Source organism: Oreochromis aureus, linkage group 23 (assembly GCF_013358895.1).
Source record: "Oreochromis aureus strain Israel breed Guangdong linkage group 23, ZZ_aureus, whole genome shotgun sequence".
Lineage (NCBI taxonomy): Eukaryota > Metazoa > Chordata > Actinopteri > Cichliformes > Cichlidae > Oreochromis > Oreochromis aureus.
The window spans coordinates 33,136,970-33,163,278 of NC_052963.1; the positions used below are offsets into that span (position 1 = coordinate 33,136,970).

A 26,309-nucleotide genomic window follows, 5' to 3' on the forward strand; every position below is an offset into this window, starting at 1 on the left:
AAACAAATACCACAAGTTAAACCGGACCCTTATTTGGAGGGCCGCTTCTGGCCCCCAGGCCACATGTTTGACACCAAATCACTGCACACTCTACTTTCATTTACATTTTAAGGGTTCTAAGTATCGGTACGGTTCAATTTTTTCAGTATTTATTAGGATGACAGTTTATTTGAGGAGAAAGCCTCCAGCGTGGACCTTTGCTTGACTGCAGCGTGCAGCTGTGCGCACAGACCGGAGCTGTGTGCACACTGAGGGCCGTGCTGTTTTGGCCTGCTGCCTTACATGGGCAAACCTCTGAACTGACTCAGACGAGCTGGAATTTCAGCGTGACGTCACTGCCTACAACTCTCCCAGAATTTGGATCAAGTAGTTTTCACTTTTTTTGGTGGGATTTCAGCCCCTGTGTTAGGTTTCCTAGAAAGCGAGGTAAGTGAAACTATACGTCGCACCTTTTCAAACATACGGGCGGTTTCCGGTGCAGTTTGACGTGTGGCTGTTAAGAACCCGGCTCTGGAGCAGTTCGTGCTCACTTTGTTCGGCCTTGTTGGGATGTAGTGTGGATTTTACTGCAGCTCGGACGGGTTCACAGTGAGGGCGTGGACTCGGTACCAGAGCCCGGGCCGGTAGGACTGTGACACGGGGAAACTAACAGAGCTAACTTGTCGCTAGCTGGTGCCGAGCTGGACTCAGTCATGCACAGAAAACACGTTCAAACACTGTGAAGCGGCTCATTTGGCTAAACGAGACTCGGGGCGTCTCTGCGGGGCTCCTAGATTTAGCACAGTGGTTTACTGCAGAGCAATGCGGAAGACACCAGAGCCCCCACAGAGCCCTCCATCAGAAGGGAAACATGTCGCTGCTTTTTACTTTAGAGCGCCCAGAAACTTCCGTTTACTAAAAAAATAGTTATTTGTATCGTCGCTGTTGCTGCTTGTTGGAGTCGTTTGTCTCGGATTCGCCACGTTGTTCGAGTACTTTTCATAGCCGCGTGTGTTACAAAGTAACACATCTGTGCTTTGTTGGCGTTATTGCTACACAAGTATCCTTCACAGCAGGGGAGTCAAACTTTTTAAAGGCGAGACACGCCAAAAAACAGCTATCAATGCGAATCTGTGTTCTCCACTTTGGAAAGAAGCCTTTATGTTGCCGCTGATGACGTCAGTGACAATTTTGACTGTACTGTCAGGTGAAGGTACTTTTGAGCGTGGTCACGTTTTTTTCGCTTTACCATAAGCGCCACCACATTATAACGTCTATGCATCTCACTATCGCCCATCCTGGGTGGATCATCTAGTGGGCACTTTGAGCACAGTTGGGGCCCACTCGAGGAAAAAAACAAGGAAGAAAATAAAGTTTTTATCCTTAAACCATACACCACTGTCAGTTCGGTTCAGTTTTGTTTATATAGTACCAAATCACAACAACAGCTGCCACTAGGTGCTTAATAATGTAAGGTAAAGACTCTACAATGATAGAGAGAGAACCCTCTGTAAGTAAGCACTTGGCAGCAATGGGAAGGAAAAACTCCCTTTTAACAGGAAGAAACCTCAGGCATAACAAGACGCTGGGCGCAAGGCAAAGGGGACAGGATAAAAGACAGAGAGCTGGAGATTAAACTGATTAAATGCAAAGTGGTGAGAGAGTGGTAAAGAAACACTCAGTGCATCATGGGAAACTTCCAGCAGCCAGGTTTATTGCAGTGTAACTAAGGGAGGGTTCAGAGTCACCCGATCTAGCCCGAACTACGTGCTGCACCAAAACGTAAAGTTTTAAGGTGAAACTTTAAAGTAGAGAAGGTTTCTGTGTCCTAAATCCAAACTAGAAGCCTGTTCCACAGAAGAGAGGTCTGAAAATAAGAGGTATGCCTCCCATTCTACTTTTAAATATACTAGGACGCACAGTAAGCCCGCAGTCTGAGAGTGAAGCACTCTATTGGGGGGGGGTATGATACTATGAGATAAGACATGGCCCAATGATCCATCATTTTTTCATCTGTTAAATTATTTAAATGAAGGAATATAGTACAAAAGTCAATGTTATGCCTGCCTGCCATGGGGATTATGTTGGATTTATGCTTTTATGGTGGTGGCACATTGTAACTGCAGACATTTATGAAGTCCAACCCCATAACCTTGTATACACATGTATCAGATCAGCCTGCATTCACTGCAATTGGCCTTTTGGGCACCGCTGTCGTCTGCTACGTGTTTCCAGCTCCTGCCGCCATTTTTCCCATCGACTGGAAGAGAATGAATCAACTTGAAGAGACAAACAGTTTTAGTCTTTTGTAAACAACACAGCCAGCCTCAGGCATTGGTGTAGATATTTATTGAGACTTGGAAGCTCAAGTGACTGTTTGTTAGCCGTTTGTGTAATTATTTTACAGTTTGAAACTGAAACTATCAATGTGGCAGTTTTCTAATGCTTATCCGGGTCCTGGGTCATAGAGGCAGCTGTCTCGCAGCCACCTCCTCCAGCCTGTGGAACTGACACTGAGACATAATCTCCACAGTTTGTCTTGGGTCTGCTCCAGAGTGTCCTTCCTTTAAGATATCTTTGAAACATTTCACCTCTAAGTTGTCTAGGAGGCATCTAGTCAGTGAGCCACTTCACCTTACTCCATTTGATGTGGAGGAATATTAGCTCTGCTCTGAACCTCTTCTGAGAGACTGAGCTCCTCACCCTTTCTCTAAGGTAGAGCCCAGACATCCTCCAGGGGAGGCTCATTTCTGCTGCACAGACACAAACTAGGCAGGTTAAAAGTCCAGCATCGCATAATGAATAAAAATACTGCATCCTTTTTTTCTTCTTAGAAGCATAAATGAAAGCATTTTATGATCATGTGTGATGGCCTCTCTATAGTCCTGTATTCCTATCTTGTGTTGCAGTACCTGTTAAAACGGTTGGCTGTCATTCCAGCTAAATATCTGTCCTGTGATCATCTTTGGGTTGTATTAATGCATCCATAGATCACCACATGTCTTGGAACATTGTCTCAGTATAAGTGGGATATATACTTCTGCTGTTGTGTGTTTTTAAAATGCAGATGCACTGTATGTAAGATTGTTTCATGGTAAATGTATGGGTCTCTGCTTTTTACATTGTGTGGTTAACAGCCTTTTGAAAGCGTTTCAGAATCGGATAGTCATAGGTGATGCAACATCTCCAAAACGGTTGTTAACTGGTGTTGTACATCAATAAAATATGAAAAATTAGTTTACCCGACTAATATTTGTATCGGTGACTGGACAGGGCAGCAACATTCAGTTGTCAGATAATGAGTCATGCACATCCGTAGTGTACACCAAGCCAGGCTGTAGACCGGGGAGGAGTGCTTGTGCAAATAGTGGCCAGAGACATGGACTTTTCCCTTGCAGATATGTTTAAAAATGTGTGGTCTGTTGACGTAACCAGTACTGAGGCAATACCTCCGTATTTTGCTTCAAGATTTCCTCAGAAAGTTGACTAAACTGAACCCTTTTATACCTAAATGGGTCTGACATCATCTTCCTCTTTGTGAGTGAAACAAGAATCTTGGTCCAGGCTGTAGGTATTGTTCTGCCTTGGAATGAAAAATAAATCTCACTTTCTTCTTTAAAAGACTGAATTCAAGCTTTGACTTGGATGTGAATTTCAAATCAATAACACCAAGGTCCCTTGGGAGAGCTGTCATCAAACTGAATACATCTGCGTCGCTCCGACACATTTTCTACTCAGGCAACATTAAACGGAACTGTCTTTAAAATCTCTGGCTAAAAAGAACTCGTTTGACAGCGTTGATGATGTTAAACTTAAAAGATGAGTGGCTCAGCTGCCTTTGAGCCTTGGCCCCCCCTGGTAGTTTTAGTCAAGTTATTCCACTGTTTGTGTTTCTTGGCATATTTTAATGAGAATGTCCTTCTCTGAAAGAAACAGCAGCAGTTTTTCATACTCATACAGCACGGCTTTTAGAAAACACCACCTCTATAATCGATGATAAACCAAAATCCAGCGTGGATCACTGGGAATGAACACTTAGAACATTTCATTTAAATAACAATATCCAGATGGTCTTTTAACACTTACTATCATCCAGCAGGTCTACAAGCCTTTAAAAAAATCTTCTAAGGCTGCAGATAATTAATTACAATTAGCATTGTTATGAATGACGGTTAGCTTTGTTGCCTCATGGCAAGCTGATCCTGGGTTCGAATCCATCAGGCCAGAGCCTTTCTGTGTGGAGTTTGCATGTTCTCCCTGTGTCTGTGTGGGTCATCTCTCGGTACTCTGGCTTCCTTCCACGGTCCAAAGACAGCTTTAACTTTGGGTTCTTGACTAACTTAGTGTTTGCATTGTTGTCTGGCTAGCTTAGCATTAGTATGGTGTCTGTGCAAAAAGCCGAAGTTGTGTTAGCAGCTTAATGCAGCTGTTTCTGTCCTTTATTCAGTTTCCACTTTACTGTCATGCATTTTGTCCTTTTGTGCAGTAAAAAAAAAGTTATGTCCATATCAACGCTGTAGACTGCGCTGCTATTTCCTCCACTGCCATGTGAACTGAAATCATTGGATTGTAGCGCAAGTGCAACTGGGACCACTAAGCAGGATCAACAGGCAGCTAGACTAACAATTCCAAGGAACTGAATTACTAGATTCCTGATTCCCATCCCTAGATCCTGAAGGACATTTGGATCTGAATGGGTTAGTGATGTTTTCTTGAGTGGCTGAAGACACTATCTCCCAGTTTTTCATACTCCATAAATTTCTGAATCTGCATCCAGATCTTAATCAACTCAAAACTCATCATTTGAAGTTGGGTCAAGCTCCACCTCTAGACAAATCCTTCCATGACCTTTTAAGTAATCCTGCTAACAAGCAAACAAACAAACCAGTTTGAACCAGTCACATTGCCTCCTTTTCAGAGGTTAAAAAACACATTAATGTCTAAATGTTATACTTTTTTTGAGAAGACATGCTAGCACTAAAATTGTCATGTATTCTATAAGAAACTTCCTTAAAGGATGACGAATGAGTTTATTGTTATTGCACAAAAAACAATAAAATTAATGCAAATATGTTAAATGAACACCAAAGATCGTCTGGGACCGATAAGCCCCACCAGCCCCATGATGCAACCTACACAGCATAGCATTACATGTCTGTGCCTGTTTAAGACTTCTGCTGTTCTCTCAGGTTGGGGTGTGACATTTAGTAGGCTGGTTTTCCCAATACTTCTATCTGACTCTTATTTAATCCAAAAGAATCCTGTAGGATAATTCGGGGTCGTCCCTTACAGCTGCAGGGCTCCTTCAAAGCTAAAACCATTTCAGGGGGATTTTTATTTTGTAAGTACTTGCAGTATTTGTTTGATTGTTGAATTTTATGAGTGTTGATTTCAGATAGAAATACACACTTGAGCCCAGACAATGCTACTACTAATAATGCAGTCTACGGTATATAATTAATGTCCATTCAGCACAAATTGTAAACAAAAAGTAACGTAAAGGTAGAATTTTTATATCTCATGGAGACGCAAGTCATCAGTTTGCTGTTTAATGTCTTCAATTGGGTCACTCTGGTTATTTGGATTTGCTGCTCCATAGCTTTAGATTCGTATACATTATTGAGGAGTTTTTTTAAAGCAATGAAACTATTTGAAAGTTTTATTGCAAACAGGTGTTGTTTAAACTGCTCATATATCAGAATGTAGAGATGGGGTGTAGAGATGGGCCTGTACAAAAGCCACCATTGATAGTTCTGTTTTCTTTTTCTAGGAAACAGATTTATTAAAAGATGTGCAAACATGCATGGGAATACAGTAAATAGGTCAAAAAGTTTTTACAGTTCCAACAAGCTTGAAAGTCAGTATTTGGTGTGACCACCTTTATTCTTCAGCACAGCCTGAACACTTTCAGGAAAGCTTTCCTGTTGTTTCTTTAAGTAGTATTCAGGAATAGTTCTCCAGGCTTCGTAGATGGATGTTTCTGCCTCCCACACTGTTTCAGTAATGTTGAGGTCGAGGCTCTAGGGAAGCCAGGCCATGACTGATAGTGTTCCACTGTGTGTTTTCTATTCAGGTGTGATTTTATATCATTGGCAGTGTGTTTTGGATCATAGTAAGTGCGGATCAAAACTGTACTTTCTGTAACAAGTACAACATCACTGGCTGAAATGGAGCCCCAAAACCTGACAGAGCCTCTACCGTGTTTTATAGATAGCTGCACCCCATTCCAAGATATGCCAAGATTTAAGCTAATTGCTATTTAAGAATCACCTTGTTGGTGCAAAAATACAATTTTATTTCCATCCAATTGTATACCAACTGTATGAAAAATGCCGACTCTTTGGCATTTTTCATGGATTCTGCAAAAGAAATGGGAACAAATGTATTTTTTGCCACAGGCTTCCAGTAACAAAGTCCCCAAAAATACAAATTAAAAGTGGTTCTTTGCTTTTATGTATAGACCCAACAGCAGTCCATCCATTTAGTTTGGTGCCTTTCTTATCCTTGAATGATTCATAGATCAATGTTAAGTAGCTTAATAAACAAACAACCAAAATATCATTCATCTGAAAATGGTCAGGTACGAAGACTGGACTGAAAATTAGTAAAACAAAAAAAACGTTGAAGACCTTCAGAAAACCCTGGGAAACTTTTGCTCTGGAGCACTTACATATCATACATACATATCAAAAGCCAAATACTGTATATATTAAAAGTACCTACAGAAACATTTTGAGTTATCATACGATGACATGACCTCCAGATTTAAAAGATTTGATAAATGTGATGGATCAGATCTCTGTGATGCCTCACCAGGGCACCATGCAGATCTTGTTTGTCAGTAACTCTTTCACAGTTACACAACCAGATCCCATAATTATGGAGCCAACAAGCTGACATTATCAGTAGATAATATAGTTCAAGTAACTCATCTGATAAAAAGCATGATATGGATTGTGTAATTTCTTTGTTTGACATGCAGAGTAGTCACTGGTAAATGGGCCAAAACCAGTCTAAAATGCAGCGATACAGAAATTAGTCCTTGTAAATGTGTTTGTAGCATACATATTTTTGCCCATGTGACCTCAGCCTGTAGAAAATCTATGTACAGTTACCATGAATAAGAATTAGAATATAAATAAGTTACCATGTTAATTATTCCATTATTACAGTCTTCATTACTGTTGGCTAGTTAATAGTTTTTTGAAGCTTAAAAAAATTTGTCACAGCCTGTCTTTGGTTGCAAGATGATTTTAATTTTGAGCCTCGCAGTATGACTGTTTTGGAGGGACTAAAATATTATCACAATTTTTTTCACCCTTTTATCTTTCAATCCAGAATTAGGTTTTAGCCTTTTTTTAGTTTTGCTCCAATTTTGGCTGGATAAATTGGACATTCAACATTCTTACTGGTTTGGTACCATCAGATGGAAGTCAGATCAGCCAGGCTCATTGAACCTGCCTGTTGGAGTATGTAGTGTCTTAAATTTGACGCCTAATCCCTTCAAAGTAATGAGATGCTTCAACTTGAACACATGATGGCCAGTGCAAACAAATTGGTCCTTCACCTGTCAGGAGTGCATTTATATTGAATTTTAGTCTGTTAGTTCTCTCTGCTAAATAATTGTTGTGCTGTGGTGAAATATTTTCTGCGGTGTCACTTGTCAGCATTGTTGTCCCCGCTCTACATCTTTGCTATGAAGTATTGCTCCCAGAGGGGTGACAGGTGCCTGACAGACTCAAATTTAAATGGACAACCAGCGCTTAGGTTCATACACGATTTATAGGAAGCCTGCCCAAGGTTCATCTTTCTGCTGATGAACAACACAGTCATGGGAAAAAAAAATGTCTGTGAGATGACAGGACCAACTTACCATGCCAGTGTGGGTCCTGCATAGCACAATTAAAGTTGTGTAATCCATTTGAGTAACACTGAGTTTTTTTTATTTCTCAGTGTCAACTGACTTCAACATACGGCTTTCATCGTCTTCCAGAAACACTACAGCGACGTCAAAGTGGAGAAAAAGTAAGAGAGCTTTTTTGCTTTGCTGAGTTTGACCTTTTTACATGTTGCTGTGGTTTCTGTCACGGGGTTGTCAAGCTTGGTTGGAAGGTTAAGTGTACTACTTTCCACATTGTAGAAATGTAGGGACTTGGTTCTGGCCCTGAACTTCATGTTCTACCATAAAAACAGCATGCCCACAATGAAGCTTTTATGATGGGCTCAGTGTTAAACAGTACAAGCAGTTACTCGTTAATCATTGTGTTCCTTCCAATGAGGATTCCTATGAACTTGTTATTGCTCTATTATCTTCGTGAGCTTTTGTACATCAGGTGTAATGTCACTTATCAGCAAGCCTTAGCGTGGAGGCAAGTGAGTCGTGCAAATGTAAGAAAAAACTTAACGTATTAGCCGCCACTTCCATAATACATCGCATTCTCCAACTTGTTTTGGTAGTGGATGTGCATTGTGGGTAATGTAGGCATTACGAATAAAAAAAGAATGCTTGGAATCATCTTAATTACCTCCACAAAGGAGGCTATGTTTTTGGTAGCATTTCTATATCTTTAAACACAATAGCTCAAAAAGTTTTGAATGAAATATTATCAACTTTGTGGGGGTGTAGAGTGGAGTCATGTTAACAATCCATCAAAACTTGGCTTGCATCCACCAAAGGTCGTCAGGGTTAACTTATTGATTTATTGGTTGGAAATGGACATTTGTGGTATCAGGTACAATATAAATGACTTAAAATATAATGTCAGATTTGACCTCTTACCTTTCCTTCAAGGTAAATGATCTAAAGGTCAAAGTGATAGTAATGCTATTTAAAACTATATCTCTTACTGCCATTGTTTGTATTGATAGAATAAAGTCATATTGGGAATGGTGTATAGGAAATCTAAATATCACGTTTCTTTGCACTTTTGCAGTTCAAATAAGGTCAAATTTTCAGAAAATGTCTTTTATTATTAAAAGTACGCTTAAACCCCTGACTTTGTTTGTTTTGGCAACACTTACTGATATATAGAGATTCTAAATATGTCATCATAGTTTGCATCCAAACATTATGTGACATTTGACTTCTGACCTTACTATTACCTTGCTTGATTGTGAGTCTGCCAGTGATAAAGGAGACCAAATGGCTTCATTTTTCCCCTCACACTGTTTCATAGGCAGAAGATTGAATCCAGTCTGAAGAAGTTCAGTGTTTCCCACGCAGACTTTACCCCAGCAGGCCACCGTCGTGTTTCAGCAGTCGCCCAAATATGTTTTGATACACATTACTTTGGTAGGGTGATGCCACCAATGATTTACTCGCCCTTATGTTATGTTGAAAGTTCAGTTCCTGCTAACCAGCTGGCTCTGGCACTTCCTGTCTCATGCTTCAACCTACCAGGCAGTTGATTTCTTTCAGTCCAGAAAGTTTTTACCCCTCAGCCTTAAAAGACTGATGTTGTTTTTCGGTGGGTAGGCAGGCAGCGTGGACACCTAAGTTTGTGATAACTCGAGAATAAAGCACTGTAGGAGGTTCAAACTGATATCACAGGCATATCTTTTTTAAATGATTCATATTATTTATTGTTAGTTTCAATGTACAGCACTTTGTGTCAGCTATGGGTGTTCTAAAAAGCTTTTTAAATGAAGATGCTATGGTATGATATCTACTAAAAATCTCAGATGAGTTTGATTCTCCAAGACCTCAATATTAAGGACAAAGGTTAGAGGACAGAGATCAAATCTTCTAAAAGTCTTGTGATTGCGATAACTGGAGAATGAGGCGATGTAGGAGCTTCAGATTGATACCATAGATGCATCTACCAAAAATCTCAGAGACCTCGACCTCGAGGTCAGGGTAAGGTTTCTGAAAATCTTATATATTGTGATAACTTGAGAACAAGACGATAGCAGATATGGTGGACACACCTTTAGGTTCCTTAGGTTCATCCAGCACAGACTTAGGGAATGATTTTGACCATAAAGCATATCTTACAAGGTAAACCACTGGTTCCAGACAGTCTTCCATGTGATGTCTGTGGGTTCAGATGGGGAAAAACCCCAAGTGGCAGTGGTCTGAGGTGTCTAATGAACCTGTACACAAGCACAGAGAGCCGATGAACTTCTTCAAACCAGTGACAGCTGCAGGCGGCCTTGTGAACATTTCTTCCTTCAGATAGATCTTGTTGACTGAAGCGTGTCTTATAATTGTCTTGGATTGAGCTGAACTAAACGGCAAGTGACTTTATGTGGGTGGAAAACACACCTCAGTAAAGGAAAGTGGTGAACTTCATAATCAAAATGAATGTTAAAAAAAGTGATTGTTTTGTTTGCATAATCATTAGAAGCCAAAATCAAGAAAAAATCAGACTGTCATGGCCGAATGCTGGCTGTAGGAGTCTTCTCTGTCCTCTGTGAATTGCAGGGTCATTGTAACCAACACCTGTGTCAGGTGGAGTTCCAACGTGTCAATCTCACAAGGCTGCAAAGCAGAATGGGGATTACCATCTAAAGTCCAGGAGGGCCACTCACTAGACAGGCAGCTGATTTTTGCTTTGAGATTTATCATCAAGTATTACTTAATGATTTGTTTTGGAAAGCTTGGGTGCGCCTCCATGCTGCCACCTGATGCTTTCAAATTCTGTGCAAAGACTGAAGTTGCATCAGACTGGCTTATAAGTGCCTTTGCAAAAATGAGTCGTGAAGTTTTTAAGGCTCTTCTGTGTTTACATTGCAGCTGCCTTCTTGTGAGGCCCCATTTAGCAGTCTCTTCTAATATCCTTCCAAACATGCACTTGGAGTTCAGCTTCCTATAAAAGTAATGCAAATGCCAAAAAAAAGGGCAGAGCTTTACTTTAACCCTGTAGACCCTTCGTGTCACAGACATCTCAGGTGCACATTATTTACATATGTGGCATTAGTGAGGGGAAAGCTTTGACTTCTCATTTAACTGTTTAGACTGACTTTGAGTCAGATTTCTATCAAGTTTGTTACAGAAAACGATTGCCCGCATTAGAAATTAGGGGACTAAAACAGAAAATGTATGTTGAAGTGTCAGTGAATGGTCTTCTCCTGTGGGATTTGAATGAAGTGGGCTGAGCTGTTTCAGGAAATGAGCACTCTCAAGCCAAGTTGCTCCTCAATACACTTCCAGTCCATGCAGGGCGTTGTAATGTTCTCCTACCGGCTGTTTAGTGGCTGACCTATGGCACTCATGGGGCGTAATCAGACTTTAATTACACCCTCTTAATCACTTGAAGACAATCTGTGCGACAAGACCGCTCCTCACAGCACGTGGGCTGTTTTTACCTGCTAATCTGGCCCTGCTTTCCTGGTTAATAGGGAGTGAATTATATTGATATTCACTTTATTTTGCATTTCTTGGAGATTCCTGTACTTTTAAGGCCGCTCATTTTTTCTTTTCTTTCTTTCCTTTTTTAAACTATATTCTTTTAAATAGAAGAGCACACACAGTGTCACCCATCTTAGGTCAGACTCAACTCAAAACAATGTGAAAAGTCTCTACAATCATCATTATTATTTCAAGTGAAAGGTATGCACCGCAGAACTGGCTCCGTGGAGTGACTCTGGCTCACAGAGTATGGCATTCCAAGCTAAAAGCAAACCAAACTGATATTGCCCTCCAATACCGTCTTCATATTTTCTCCATATTTGGAAGTGTTTACCTCCTCATGATGGTTGACAGAGGTTGGATGAGGGGATGTGAGTCATTTCAGCTGCACAAGGCTTTCTGGGGGTGAGAGGAGTCTTCCAAGTCACTGCCATTTAGTGAAGCTAGCAGTTTGTGTGCCTCAGTGATCTAAAGAGAAACTGTGAGTATCATTATGTGCTTAATTTATAATATAATCACTTAAAAGGAGCTTAAGTAGCTGTTTCACACATGTATTTCTTTGCATATAATGCGGCTGCTTTTGGGAAACCTTTATCATTATTATCATAATATGAAAAGGTGAGGGGATCGATTTGGATTGTTTCTCTGGCTCACCAGATATTTTCGGAAAATGTTTAAAAAGTTCAGATGAGCGCAGCGCTGCGGTGACACATTTTTCTGACTGCAAGACTGACTTTGTACGCAGATGTCTCAGTTATGCCAGAAAGTTAGAGATGAAGGTGAAAAATGCAAAAGAGAGAAAAAAAAAAAAACGTGTTATGTCTGACCAAACCGAACACACATTTTTGGGGCAGAACTTTTTAAATAGCCCAGTATGTTTTCCTGTAGCTGTCCTGTGGTTGAGTGTGAGTGAGTGAGTGAGTGAGGGGCAGCTCAGGTCATTGAAGAATTCTGGTTCTGCAAACAGCCACTCTTACTGATAGCTACACCTTAACAGGTCTGACCTCCCTCCTGGCTCTTACTTTCACACTTCAAACACTTAATGGCAGCTGCCTGGCAGTTTTTTTTCCACTTCACAAGTCGAGCAAGAGGTAAATGATTTTACTTTGCTGCGAGGGCTCAGGCTGCTGATTTTAGTGATGGTGTGGTCTGATTATCTAATTACTTCTATCTCTAAATTACACTGGGACTCTGTAAGCCTTTTAACCTGAGAGATAAACTGCCTGCGTAAATGTTTCCTTTTAATTTGTGTTTTATTACATGCCACTGAAAATATGTTTGAAATGATTATTTACACCGTTTAATGTTAAGTAGTTTCCACCTTTGTGGGAAAAAAAACTTCTCTGAGCCATGGGGGTCAGACATGTGACCTTTAAGGGTGTGCTGAGATATCTGGTGACAGATATTTAGTAGGGCTGCTCAGTGATGGCAAGCATTATACGTACAGTGAGAATCCAATTATTTTCTAATGTAATAATTCTGATAATTGTTAACTTGAGATTTTAAGTAACTGAAAAGCAGACTGGTTGGCTTAAAGGTCAATTGTGCTTTTATTGCAGGAACCTTATGAAAGGAGAATCAAAAGCCCTGGCTTAGCATAGAATAGAATAGAATAGAATAGAATTCAACTTTATTGTCATTGCACATGTCACAGGTACAGGGCAACGAAATGCAGTTTGCATCCATCCAGAAGTGCTTTAGCCATGATATAGATATATTACAATATATATTAGCAATAATATAGATATGTAAGTATATTACAGAAATGGGTCTATTATGGTATGTTATAATGTACATGGTATGAAGTATGTTATGAATATTCTATAACTATAAGTATGTACAGGCTGTAGTGAGTACAAGCTATGTACAGGCTATGAACAGGATATAAATATGAAAAACTATACAGATGGTAAGGTTAGGTGGTAGTGTTGTTTATTTTAATGATAGTTGTAAAGTGGCATCAATATTTATAGGAAAATGACTCTCTAATCAGGGTCTTTTTGAAGAAATTTAAGACAATTTTAAGTCTGTGTTATCTTGCTAAGCAAAAGTTTATACACTTTAGTGTAATTTCTGACTATTTAACCAATAAAAATGTATTTTTTCCCTTGATTTTGGGGGAAGGACGAAACCTCCTTGAGGGAAGCTCTAAAATTTAAGCAGAAAAAACCTCAACCACTTTTATAATTATCTTAAATAAATATTGAGCTCCAGCCCTGGGTTTTATTGGATTGTGAGCCAGCAGGGAGTGAGCGTTAGGGATTTTTATGATGTTTTTATTATAAACAAGCTACAACTCTTACACCGGGTAATGTGTTTTGTTGGATTTTTAACTCTTTTTTTGATGTTTACGTTTAAAAAAAAAAAAAAAAAAAAGAGTTTAAAGTACTGTAAAGAGGGACAAACAGAAGTTTCTTCAGTATTCCTATTAAGAAGAATGAGATGGTTGATCAGTTTTGCTGGTTTAATAAGCAGTGACACACGCCGATCACGGTGTTACATCAGTCTTTAGGGGCATCTCTAATACTCTTAAAATGACTTAATCTGGTCTCGCTCTTCTTTGCGTATCCTTAATTTCAAGATGCTGGCACACCCAGATTGGAGGAGATTGTGTGTCGTTTTTTTTCTCTTTCTCTAAAGTCAAGTCTTCCAAATGAATCTCGTCAACAAATTAAGGCATGATTAACAGGAGCAATTACACTGAGGAACCAGCTGAGCTGAGGAGAATCAAGCTAAAGTGGAGGAGATTATCTTTCCTATTAAGGAGAATCACTTTAGGGTTTGATTGCTTTCTGTTTTTCTGTTGAACTCCTGTTTACTCTGTAACTAATGATGTTTTCTTTACAGCCATTTTCCTGTGCTGCTTAGACCTTTAGAGTGCAGATCAAACTCACACATGTTTAGTGCGGCTCCTGTTTTCTCCTGTGGCATCAGCGATGATGGACGTGACATATTCAGGAATTAGTCAAGCTTTGGAATGTGTGCTTTTTGAGGAAAATCAAAATACGCAAATCTTTATTCATATGTCAGAATATGGCTGGGCATCTTGATTTAGGGGTTTTCCTCGCAGCTGAGGCTGAATTTTCTTTCTCTCGCACTCATGCTGAGTCAATAAACAATCTCAGACGCATTATTTTTCAGGACAAGTCAAAGCTTTGGCCGCGCCCCTCATTTTATTGTTGATTTGGCAGCATGCAGGTGGCCTTTATCATGTTTGAACACCAATCATCACCTCAGTTTAAGCTCTTCGGCACTTTGAAGTAGGTTTTCCTCAACACTTTGCCTGCATTGATTGTCTGCGTTCCCATTACAAAAAGAGGCCCGCACCCTGGTCTTAATGTTGTGATCCACCTTCGTGTTTGGCATGTTGTCAGATTTGTGTTGACTTGCCTGGGCCAGGCATACGCTGACATATTTCATAATAATCGAGTCTCCAACTTCTGCTTAAATTTACTGTGTTTTGGTGTTGTTGTAGAGCTCAGACTTTCCCTCCGTACGCTGCCAGTGAACTCTCGGCTCCCGAGGCCTGTGGCCATGTATTGTGTTCTCTTAAGTTCAAGTTTGGATTTTTCCTCAATTTGTTAGATTTAGTTTGCCTATAAATTTAGAACAAGAGCAGTCAGTGTGTGCATACCTCTGCCTAAACTGAAAATTCACTGCACAGCATGCAGGAGGAAAACTGGATCCAGATTAGCTTGATATTTCGAACATCACCATGATGTGTCCTTATTTAAATCGGATATTTATTCCAACTTAAACGAGTCCAGTTTTACTGGTAAACGTTTCTTTCCTAAAATCTCTTCTTACTGATCCAGTTTGACTCAGAAATGTCATCAGTTCTATGTTGGGCCAACTGCCATCTCTGACAGGATTTTCCTTTTCCAGAGGTAAATATTAACATAAAAAAGAAGCTGAATATATTTTCGTACTTTTAATTGATCATTTACAAAAACCCTTTGAAAGAGAAGAAAAAGGGGGAAAAAGAGAAGAACTTTAGGGCTTATAAATACAGGAAACTCTAAAATTTGACTCATCAGGGCGAGCTGAAAGGAAAGAATGGAGGCCCATCTCTAAAATGATTTATTGAGACTACTTGGTTTTTTTTTTTTTTGGTTTTTTTTTAAGGCACTGCTTTCTGCTTGAGTAGAATAAAACATTGTCAGATTTCTCCCTCTCGTGCTCTTGCTGCCCTTTGTTTTTGAAATTCCCATCTTTTGTTCTATTGATTTTTCCTACTAGTTTATACTTTCTCAGTTTCTGGAACACAGAAGGGACTCGCTGAGGAGCAGGGACTTTTTTTGGAGGCATGAACCACAGTTAAAAAAAAAACAAAACAATTTTTTTTTGATCAAACTATGAAGTTCCTGAAAGGGTTCCCACGGAAGTTCCTCTTGCCTAAAATGTTTTCTTGAGTCCAGTTTCAAACGTCAGCATCAGCCTTTAATTCGTATTTTTTCTGGCACGTCTGAGCCTCATAACTTCACAAGTACAGGAGATATCCATGCGAAATTTTCAGGGATGAAAAATACATTTACGCTCCGTTTAAATCTGCAACCAGATCAATTTTACACCCACTCCAAGTGTCACAATCTAAAGCTAAGATCTGTTTTTGATCAGAACAGTTTTTTTCTATAACCAGCTCTGAGCATCAGGATGATGAAATATGTCATAGTTTGAATAAACTGCAACGGTTTAATGTCTGTGACGTAGAGAAACAGAAACAGCCACTGGTAACCTGGATCTTTGATCTGATTTCGGATAATTCACTAGAGAAAACTTCAAGGCATTTAAGGCCCTCACTTTTGAAAGGTCTCCTTTTTTATCTTTACCCAAGACTCTTTTTCTAGCCGTGATTCCTTTTATATTAAAACTGTTTCTATTAGTATTATTATAAGACTTTAAGCAAATGTAGCTTAGGGTGGCAAAATGGAATAAAAAAACATTGGTGTCTATATAATAGACAGATGTCATTAATCTTATTCACATATATAAGTGATGGTCATGATACTCATATGATTCATCTTGATTCCCAAAGGGGGTGATGAAGGCTCAAAAAGTGCTGGAAAGAATGACATGAATTAAAGAGCGTTAAATCTTAAGCCCCTGCCCCCTCCTCGTGTACTTCAAGGGCCTGCAGCTCAGAAAATATTCATAAAATGTGGGAGAATTTCTGCGCATTGCAGCGCAACAGAACAAGTTTTTGTTTCTGAGCAAGTTGAGGTGAGAAGTACCGATTTGATTTTTCGTGGAGAGGAGCCATTGTCATAACAGTAAATATTTCACACAGTAAAGGACGAGGCGCGCCCCAATCATTTAGGATCAGATGCCACTAAATGATTAATCTCAGATTAGACAGAAGCTCGAGGCTAATGGGACACTTTACACTTGCTTGGCATGCAGTGACAGATGCTGGCCTCTAAAGACCATCAAATTACTGAAGCATGCAGTTGGCAAAACACGGGGCTGTTAATGAGGTGCCAGAATATTTCAAGTCCAAAACATAAAACAGATTGGAATGATGACAGGATGAAGAATTCAGATTTTACCTTTGTATGCTGTGAAACCAAGCGATTTGAAACGCTTATTATTAGTACTGTAAATGACCTGAAACTTCTTTAATCGGATTCAGACTCATACATTTTGGAACATTTTTTTTGTGTGTGTTTGTGTGTAAAAGTCTGTTGTTGCCCAGAAGTTGCCTTTGTTCTCATAAAGTCAATGAGACTGGGGGAAATACCATAGCATAAACCTCTCTCTTGAGGTTGATTTAAAGTCGAGGAGGAACTGTAGGCACGAGAGGAAGTGGTTGGTAAAACCTGATGTTTCAGGGTTTTGTGTTTGGAGTGGATTTCAGTGCTCTCTGCCAGTGTTTGAGAAGTTAAGGCAATGCTTACAATGCTTAATTGACTGGCAAGAGTTGTGGTTTTCCATTACGTCAGGCTCGGTACAATTCCTAATCTTACTGTGTCATTTTAACTCCGACTGTGGTGTCAGCAGTTGAAGTTTTACCCCATCACTCCTTGAAAGAGCTGCATTTATCAGTCTCCCGTGCCCACTTGGCTCATTGGCAGGATTAATTGGCAACAAGTCCCCCGTGGTCTAGGAACGTAGTTACCTACTGACCCAAATCATTATCCTGACTGGAAGCCGCTGTCTCCACTCCACCGGCTTACACCTGGGACTGAGTCTTCACGTAACCTCGCATTCGTCCCCGATGCACCCGTACATCACGACTTCAGTTTTCTGTATCTGCGAGAAGCAGGCTGTGTATGCAAAACGGAGGCGTGACAGGTTATTTGTTACCCTCAAGGCCATTTTGTGGTACTTGTATGTAATGTTTTGGGATTAAGCAAATATATCTTCTGATTTCGACTTGTGATTTGGGGCTTATTCGTGTTAACGTGGTAGCTTCTTTTCAGGAACTGATGTCTTTTGATTTCAGGCCATATCTGTTGCAAACAGGGTTTTCCCCTATTTGCTACAGATATGAGGTGTTTGTTTGAAGCAAACAAAGCTCTATCAGGTGAAAAGGATGTTTGCTTTGACAGCACAGCTTTGACAGATTGGAAACGTGAGTCTCTGCTGAAGCTAGACAAACCTGTAATGTTGTTGTCCTATCAGAATCATAGAAGTTTTACAAATGTAATTGTTTATTATTGTTTTCAAGAAAAAAAATGTGAGAAATTTGTAAAAGAGCTTGAAAGCATCTGAGGAAATAGATGACTGGTTGTCAACTGTTGAGATGACTTTTACCTGACATCCATGGGAACATGTGCTGAAGATCTCTCCATGATATGGATCCAAACAAACACATCCCAGAGAAAAACCTCCCACTGAAGCACCTTCAGATAGAGCAAACAATGACATTTATTTACTGTAAAATAATTAACATTAAAATCTGCAGAGAATAAAGTCTCATAAGTTCTGTAAAATCACACAGAAAGACAGCAATAAACTCCCTAGCTAGAAACAAAATGCTACCTAGTATCCAATTTCATAATCATTCAAAGCCAAACTTAATGGCTTTAATTTTCTCAGTGTATTATTTTTTTTTTGTGTGTAGATATTGTAGAATATGAAAATTGTAATACTGTTTAAACTAGTGCTGTCAGCGTTAATCTCGTTAAAATGATGTTAACGCCATAACCACATTAATGCGGCAAATCTCTGTTAGCGAGTTAGCGCGGATTGCCCCGTGCGTGGGGCTGCACGGCGCTAACAAGCTAACCGTGCTAATGCGTTGACAAGCTAACCGTGCTAACGCATTGGCGAGCTAACCGTGCTAATGCGTTGATGAGCTAACCACGCTAACGCGTTGACGCCGTGCAGCCCCACGAACGGGGCAATCCGCGCTAACTTGCTAACGGAGATTTGCCGCGTTAATGCGGTTATGGCGTTAACGTCATTTTAACGAGATTAACGCTGACAGCTTGTGAAAATGTTTAAACTAGTGCTAACTTTGAAGTTCTAGTCCAACAATACAGTTAAATTGAAAAAGAAAAAAAAAGAAGAAGAAGTGGCATCTAGAAAGTGACCTTTGCTATGTATTTAAAAATCACCTCAATGGTAATTCTTTATTTTGTCTGGTAATAATACTGATTGAACTTTATTGGATTCTGAAAAACGATATAGCAACAAACATATACATTTAAAAATAAAATGTCATGGCTTAACTAAATGGAAAGCATTTATCCGCAGAGATAAGAGCAGTAATGCAACAAGGTTCAGACTCTAAAGCACCTTTAATGCTATTACAAGTATTTGGGAAGAGGTGGAGGGGACTTCCACGTATAACATAAAGAGAAAGCTCCTCTGTGGGTCCACATTTGCATTTACTTGCACTATTCACATGTCAGATATAATACATGAGGGGTCAAAGGGTATGCTCTAGGTCTTAGTGAGTTGGCCTAGAATCCGCTTGGTTAATGGATTATCCAATTTTACATTATATACTGCTGCGTGCAATGCGAGTTTGGTAACAATGTGCAGCCTCCCTCGGTGCTCACATACAGCGCTTTCACATAATATGGCTTTGTTGTTGTTTTAAGCTCCCTGATAGGTTTAAGCTCAGGGTGAAAGGGGGCCTTCTATGTCAGGTCTGAGGTCACTTTTGTTATCATCAGACAGATCCAGTACATTAGAAGTATTCCCTAATCTCTTAAAACCCTCTGCTGGCCCAACTTTCATTTGTTGTAGAAGGATCAAATTAAAAAGAGCCATATTAACCAAAGCCCTAAATTTGTTTTGCCACTTTTCAGGGATTGCACTTGTTGGCCTCGAGCTCTAGTCTGCGTAAATGCAACTTTTTTTCTGATGCTGATGATTAAAGCGTTGCGAAATAAGCCTTGGGCATTTTTCTAGTATCTAGAGTTTATCTCTAAGAAAAATGGTTATTTTCAAGTTTTGGTTTTAATAAATATGATGAGACATCAGTATTTGTTTACAACTAAACTTTATTTTTTCCCCGTCTCCTTTGTGGAACGGTAGTCTCGTGTGGTTGAACGGTGAGAAGGGGCAGTTTTCTCTGTTGACACACAAAAAACTCTTCATACTTTGAATTTTTGTGTTTTATTACACGTTAATCTGTCAGAGCGGTTAAGAGGGCAAAGGTTTAAAAGCAGTGAATATGACACCAGTGTTTCTAATTTGATGGACCATGGAGGCGTAGTACAAGCTGACCTAGAACATTTGATGACTCATCTAAATTTTTTTCCCCCCAAACATTCAGTCATTATTTGATATATTATGAAAATTTCCCTCTTATTTTAAAAAGTCCCGTAACTGAAAGCCAGCCCTGTCTGGCCCTTACTGTTTGCTTCTCAGGTTGCTTTTGTGCCAGCTTTTGACATCATTTAGCTGCTTGTGGCTCTCATCGCACGGTCGTATGGTCAGGCAGCATTTTTCCTTTTTATTTACAAATCCTTTGAAGCCGACGACACACAAATGCCTTCAGTGTTTTTTTTTTTTTTTGTGTGTGATGCTCACTGTGCTCTCAGCTACTCTAAATATTTGGATCAGCACAGCACTCATCACTGTCACTTCTCCCTGACTGACTCATCAAAAATAAGAAGGCTGGGATTTATGATATCGATACTGGCAACGATTTTGGAGGAGAAACTGATCCTGGCTGTCACTCACAGGCCAGTCTTTTATGATCTAACACTGAAGATGATGTTTTTGTAACCTATAAACAGGAATAGCTGTGTTCTGGTTTCCTCTAGCATGCCCTTTGCTCAGTGTGGCTCTGAACAGACATCTGCATTCATGCCTTTTTTGTGGCCCCACAGCCTCTCTGCTTAGACTGCATATTACAGCCCACCAACTACACATGTGACATTCAGGTGAACAGGAAAGACTACTTGTCCATGGTGTCTCCAACTAGCTGTGTTGGTGTGTAAACGCCACTTAAGTGTTTGAGAGCCCTCATTATTTAGGTCTCGTCTAATCCCTTACACTTTTACTTAGGCCTCAGTCACACAGGCTTGGAGACTAGTTGGCATCCCCCTGGCAACCAGTAGATGCAGAGGAAAATGTGTGTTTCTGTGGCTGTTTGGCGACTGGTTGCTGGAGTTTGTTGGTAATTGGTCGCAGTGGGTTATGTGGTGCAGCACCGAAATCCTGCTTGCGATTGCTTTAGCACATTGCTATGCTTGTCTGTAGTATAGAAGACCTGTCACTCTGTTTGCAAACACTCACAAACTACAAACTACTAGTGGTTCAAAAGTGAACAGTGCTACACAAACAGGAACTAAAAGTCATTTGCTTTCAAAGTAGAAGTTTCACCTTTTGAAATGTGTTTGTTATAACTGTTATTTTGAAGGTGAATGTTCTGCATTTGTGGTTTGAGTCACATTTTTCATGTTTCAAGGCTGCTCTGTGGTTAGTGAGGGTTTTGCAGACATTTCAGTATCTTCAGTGTAAAATACAGGCAATTGTGGCAATCTACCTGCAACCAAAGCAAATGGTGTGAGATTTTTTCCCTTTGTCACTAAGGCCTTACACCTTTCAGCAAATCAGTGGATCAACATTTCAGTGTGTGAACTGCTTTGACATAAAACATCAGCTCTAAGCTCTACTTTGCGTGAAGCAAATCTAGTGTTTTTGTGTTATGTATATTTACATGATAATTTTTTTTAGACTCTGGGCCAGTTGATTATTCAGAGGAAGTTGAGTCAGTTTTAATTTAAAGGAGATTAGTGTAGTTTGCTGCTTCTTGTTGAGGACCATTTCTCTGAAGGAGCCTTTTTAAAAAAAATAAAATAAAAAATTCTGTTAAAACACTGAAAGTCTCCCTTTTGTTGTCAGTAATATTCAAGCCAGCATAGTAACCATTAACCAGTTTACTCCAGCTCTGCTGAATGCCTCCATAGATCATTAGATAATCAGCTCACTACAAACCCTCAGTGGGAAAGTACTGGTCTCGCTACACATGCTTTCTTTACTTGCATATAAATATGAAATGATAAACCAGCAGTGCTTTGGGTTTAGTTCATACAAGGAGCGGTTTGGGGATCGACCCTCACACTGAACCCGCACAGACAGGCCAATGCAAGGACTACAAATGCTGTATCATGAAAGAAATTGAACATATTGGTTTAAAAGGTCTGTGAGAGAGCCCTCCAGCTCTAGGGGTTTTCTCAGTGGGACAGCTCTGAGCCCTCTCATATTTATCAGAGATGCATGTAAAAGTCTGAGAGTCTGTGATGGTGGACTTGGGACTGGTTCGTAGGGGGAAGTAGGGAACAGGAGGGAGGGACGTGCAGAGATGCAGTTTTCCCAATGCAGCATGGTTGTTATTATATTCAGCGTCTAGGGTTTGTGTCTGAAACATGCAGGTATAATCAGGAGAACAAACCAGTTAGTAGGCAAACAACATAAACAGGTAACAGGAAGGCGGGAAAGGCTGGTCCCTGCAAGGCAATATTAAACAGGCAAGGCAGGTGGGGGGATTAGGTGACACTTGGTGGGGGCAACCTGTGGACAGGTGTGGAAAATTCCCAAAAGCAGAGTGGAACTTTCCAGAAAACTCGGGGAGTTTAGAGGGGGAACTGTCTGAATGTGTGTGTGCCTGAAGATACACTTATACACAGGTGTGACCAAAATTCCTTAAAGAAAATCTCAGTTTGGAAAAAAAAAGTGTGTACATGTGAATTTACAAGTGATGCAGACAGACATGAGTACAAACAATCTTTAATCTGCCAGCTCCCTGGCACAAAGTCCGTGCAGAGGAAGGGAATGACCTGTTTAACTCGCAGTGAGCGAGTGGGTGTTGTCTGTCCCACCCTCGCCTAAATCAAAGAGAGCGTTTTCATCAGTGAGAAGGAGTCTGAGGTGGACCATGTAGTGTGTGGAAGGGCAACTGTTGACAATTGATGTCTGAAAACACACTCACACACCAGTTTTACTTTTACTTCTGGAACTCCGAGCTGCAGATGCAGCTCTCCTCATTTGTGCACCTTTATTGCCGAGATCAAAGGAAGTGACAATCTCACTAAACAAAAGTCTAACTGGGTTACAAGGATAAGCAGTTAAACAGTCATAAAGACTGTAAACGAGATCACAGTTTAGTCTGATAATGTTGGCAGTAATCTGTAATTGCACAGGAACATTATGTGTCCGCACAAATGTGAAAAATGCAGTTAATGTTAAACAGGAAGTGGGACTGTAATCTGTTGTAGACAGCTTGCGTTTTATTTTTCCTGGTACATTTTGTTTACTCTTCAAGGACCCAGCAAAGGGTTTGTAGTTTTTAATTCTATCATTGAAACTTTGTGTAATTATTAGAGATGGCACGATACCACTTTTTTATGTCCGATACCGATACCGATATCATAAATTTGGATATCTGCCGATACCGATATGAATCCGATATAGTGTGTTTTTTAATCAATAAAACTGTTTTTTTTAATATCTTGCTGCATTTTGTATAAGTTCATACTCAAGTTTAAATAAACAATAACACTAAAGCTATTCTGTTATACCTGTATGTAAAAAATACACTGCACCCAAAATATTTCATAGTTCAGCAACACTGATCAATCTAATAAACTTAATCCTCCCTATTCTGGTATTTTAAAGAGTACTTAGCAGAAATATTAAGCAACCTAACTAATAGGGTTGCAAACTCCCAGCAAAAAAAAATAGGGAACCACCCACCCTCCACCTCATGATGCTTAATCGATGTAATCAACTTTAATTTGATGCAGGGTGAAAAAAAAATGCACAGAAATAAATTATTTTTCAAGAATAATTAAATAGATTCAACATCTTTCTTCAACAGAATTGCAGAATTCACAGATGGTACCTTCTCAAAGAAAAAAAGTACTATAGCTTACTAGGGTATATTAGACTTAACAGTTACTATATACAGTAATGGACTTCTATACATTTTACATCAGATTAAAACTTTGGGTGTAAGATTCAGATAATTATTTATTAAAAGCTAGGCATTTTAAATGAGAATAAGAAAGAAAAGTATGTCTTTGTGCCCCCTTTTCCCTGTTAATGCCCTATCGGCCCCCCTGGCTACACTTTGCTAGATCCGCCCCTGCACAGTTACCAGCCGTCAGCTACGTAGAAAAGGATCCTGGTGTAGAAAGTAATATTAAATAAATTCTAACAACAGCTTATCAAGGTTAAACGTGCTGCTGTTGTTCCGCCGCTGGTTTCCTCTTTCTGGTGCAAAGTGGACCAAAAACAAAGAAGAGAGAGGGACTCGCGACAGAAAAGCCGATCAGCTGATCATTAAGCAGTTTCACGATTGAAGTAGCTGCAGGAAGGTGAGGGAGAGAGAGAGTCAGTCGCTCCATATATCGGTTGTTAAGCTTAACATGGGAACGCTTTACAAACATTCAGAGATGAACTTACACACTTGCTTTACTTCTCTCTGGGATAACTTCCTCTAGATGAAATGCTGGTTTGGTAGAGGCTACAAATACACACAGCCGCTCTATCACGTGAGGCACACTGCTCCGACATGCTACGGTTATGAGCCGAGTTACGCCTTGTCGCAAGTTTTGTGAGGTGTTTTTTTGATATTTAATGGATCGGATTACATTTTTTATTTCTCGCCGATATCCGATCCAGTAATTTAGGTCAGTATCGGACCGATACATAATATCGGATCGGTCCATCTCTAGTAATTATACTACGAAAGGTGTAATTACAAATTCAAACCTGGAGCTGAAGTCTGTAGTCTTATTTTTTTAGTCCAGGTGAAGCTCTCACGAGCGGTTAACATGTCAGGTATAGAGCAAAGAAGCCACTTGTTTCCTTATCGAGGTTATTTTCCCTACACTTGAGTCTGCCCTCGGGCCTATTCGTGCAAGCCCACTGGTCCTGAACTGTGCCTAGTTCAGAAAAGGGTGCCGTGCGCTAATTTAATCTGAACATGGCTTTCACTCTGCTCTAGTGCTGGAAAGAAGTGGTTATAAATACACCATAAAGCCCAGGGAAAAGGGCAAGGTGTTTACAGGGATATGTATTTTTCATTGCTTTGGTCTACCTTTTCGGGCTGTAAACATTAAGGCCCAATCAAGTTGTCCGTTGTAGGAGCACTTAGAAAGCATGTGTCCACAGAGGAAATGGACCCAGCTTCAGACCTGGCAGATCTGTGTGACAAGTTTGGGTCAGCTGTGCAACGTGAGCATTCGCAAACATCACATACCCCGTTAAAAACAGCAAAGTGGTCCAGAGTGCAGCATGGAGTTGAAGGTTAGAACAAAGGTGATGTGTGTACAGTGTTTTTAAACACTTTTAATCCCATCTGTCGTAACCTGACGAGGGAAAAAAAGAGCTTTTCAGGACCCAAATTACTTTTCTTTGACAGATTGTGGCTCTTTAGAATTGTGTAAATGGTCTAATGTACTTGGATGATCAGTTCTGTTTGATAGGAAAGTGCTCTATCTGAACAGTTAATGGCTTTGATAATTTTAGCATTTAGCTCATTGTCTTTTTTCCTTGGAAAATACTTCAACCTAAGTTATCATAATGGATGTGACATTGAGTGAAATTGCCTCATTTTATTAAGTTGCTATCAAAAAAAGATTGCACATTTCTTTGCCCATGTCTCTTTAATTTATTAGTGCAGCTTTGTTACTGCCTAGCTAACAAAGAGGTTTTCAAACTACAGCAGAGTTGAAGAAGGAGAGTTCAGAGTAGTTCTGGGTGACAGTACAGGGGAGTACACAGGTAAGCCGGGGAAGAGAGTTGGGAATGACATGCAGTACATGGTCCATACGGACTGGAAGCTGGTGCCTGCAGTAGGCCTTCACCTTCTGGGTCGCTTTCACAACCTGCTGAGCTATACCAAGTGGTTTTATGTGAATTATAATTTTTTTCTTGTAAACAAATGACAATAAGAAGCCAAAATAAGCAGTAAAACTTTTTTTTTCCCCCTTATGAAACTCTTATTTTATGTACAGATGGTCATGGTTTTTACCCATCAGTCATAAAAGACTGATGGGTATTGTCGACATCCTGTCAGCTGAGTAGGCAGGCACCCAAGTTTTTGAATGTGATAACTCAAGAAAGAAGTGATGTAGGAGTTTCAAATTGATACTGTTGCTGTATCTACTAAAAATCTTCGACAAGTTTGAATATCGTTGACCTCGAGCTCAAGGTCAAAGGGTCAAAGGCCAAGTCTTCTGAAAATCTTGTGAATGTAAGAACTCAAATAAGACAACATAAGATTTTGAAATTCATTCAACAGGTGCATCTACTTAGGTGGCTGAGAGATAAACCTCTAAGATAAGATAAACCTTTATTACTCCCACACGTGAGAAATCTTTGGTCATGGCAGAAAGTACAACAGCAGTAAAAAATTAAGTAAAAATTTAAAAAAGAGGTATTACTGGCTGCTGACAGTATCTTTGAAAGTGGAATAGTCACCATTTTTGCCACAGGGGTCTGTTTTCTCTGTTGTCTTTATACACGCTGCCTTTGGGATCTATTTTCAGGAAATACAACATTCCCTTTCACT

The 26,309-nt window shown here is 39.9% G+C and overlaps 1 protein-coding gene across 5 annotated transcripts in view; it reads left to right on the forward strand.

Moving 5' to 3' along the window:
• The first annotated feature begins 240 nt into the window (after positions 1-240).
• LOC116312983 (LIM domain containing preferred translocation partner in lipoma) overlaps positions 241-26,309 on the forward strand; it is a 180,364-nt gene continuing 154,295 nt past the window's right edge. The window contains exons 1-2 of one of the 5 annotated variants that reach the window (XM_039606737.1): positions 241-426; positions 7,933-8,004. The gene's annotated coding sequence lies outside the window, so the exon portion shown is untranslated. Of the gene's footprint in view, positions 427-546; positions 624-7,932; positions 8,005-11,742; positions 11,811-26,309 lie in introns of those variants that run through there. The other 4 variants (XM_031730525.2, XM_039606736.1, XM_031730526.2 and 1 more) reach the window with 4 other exon arrangements.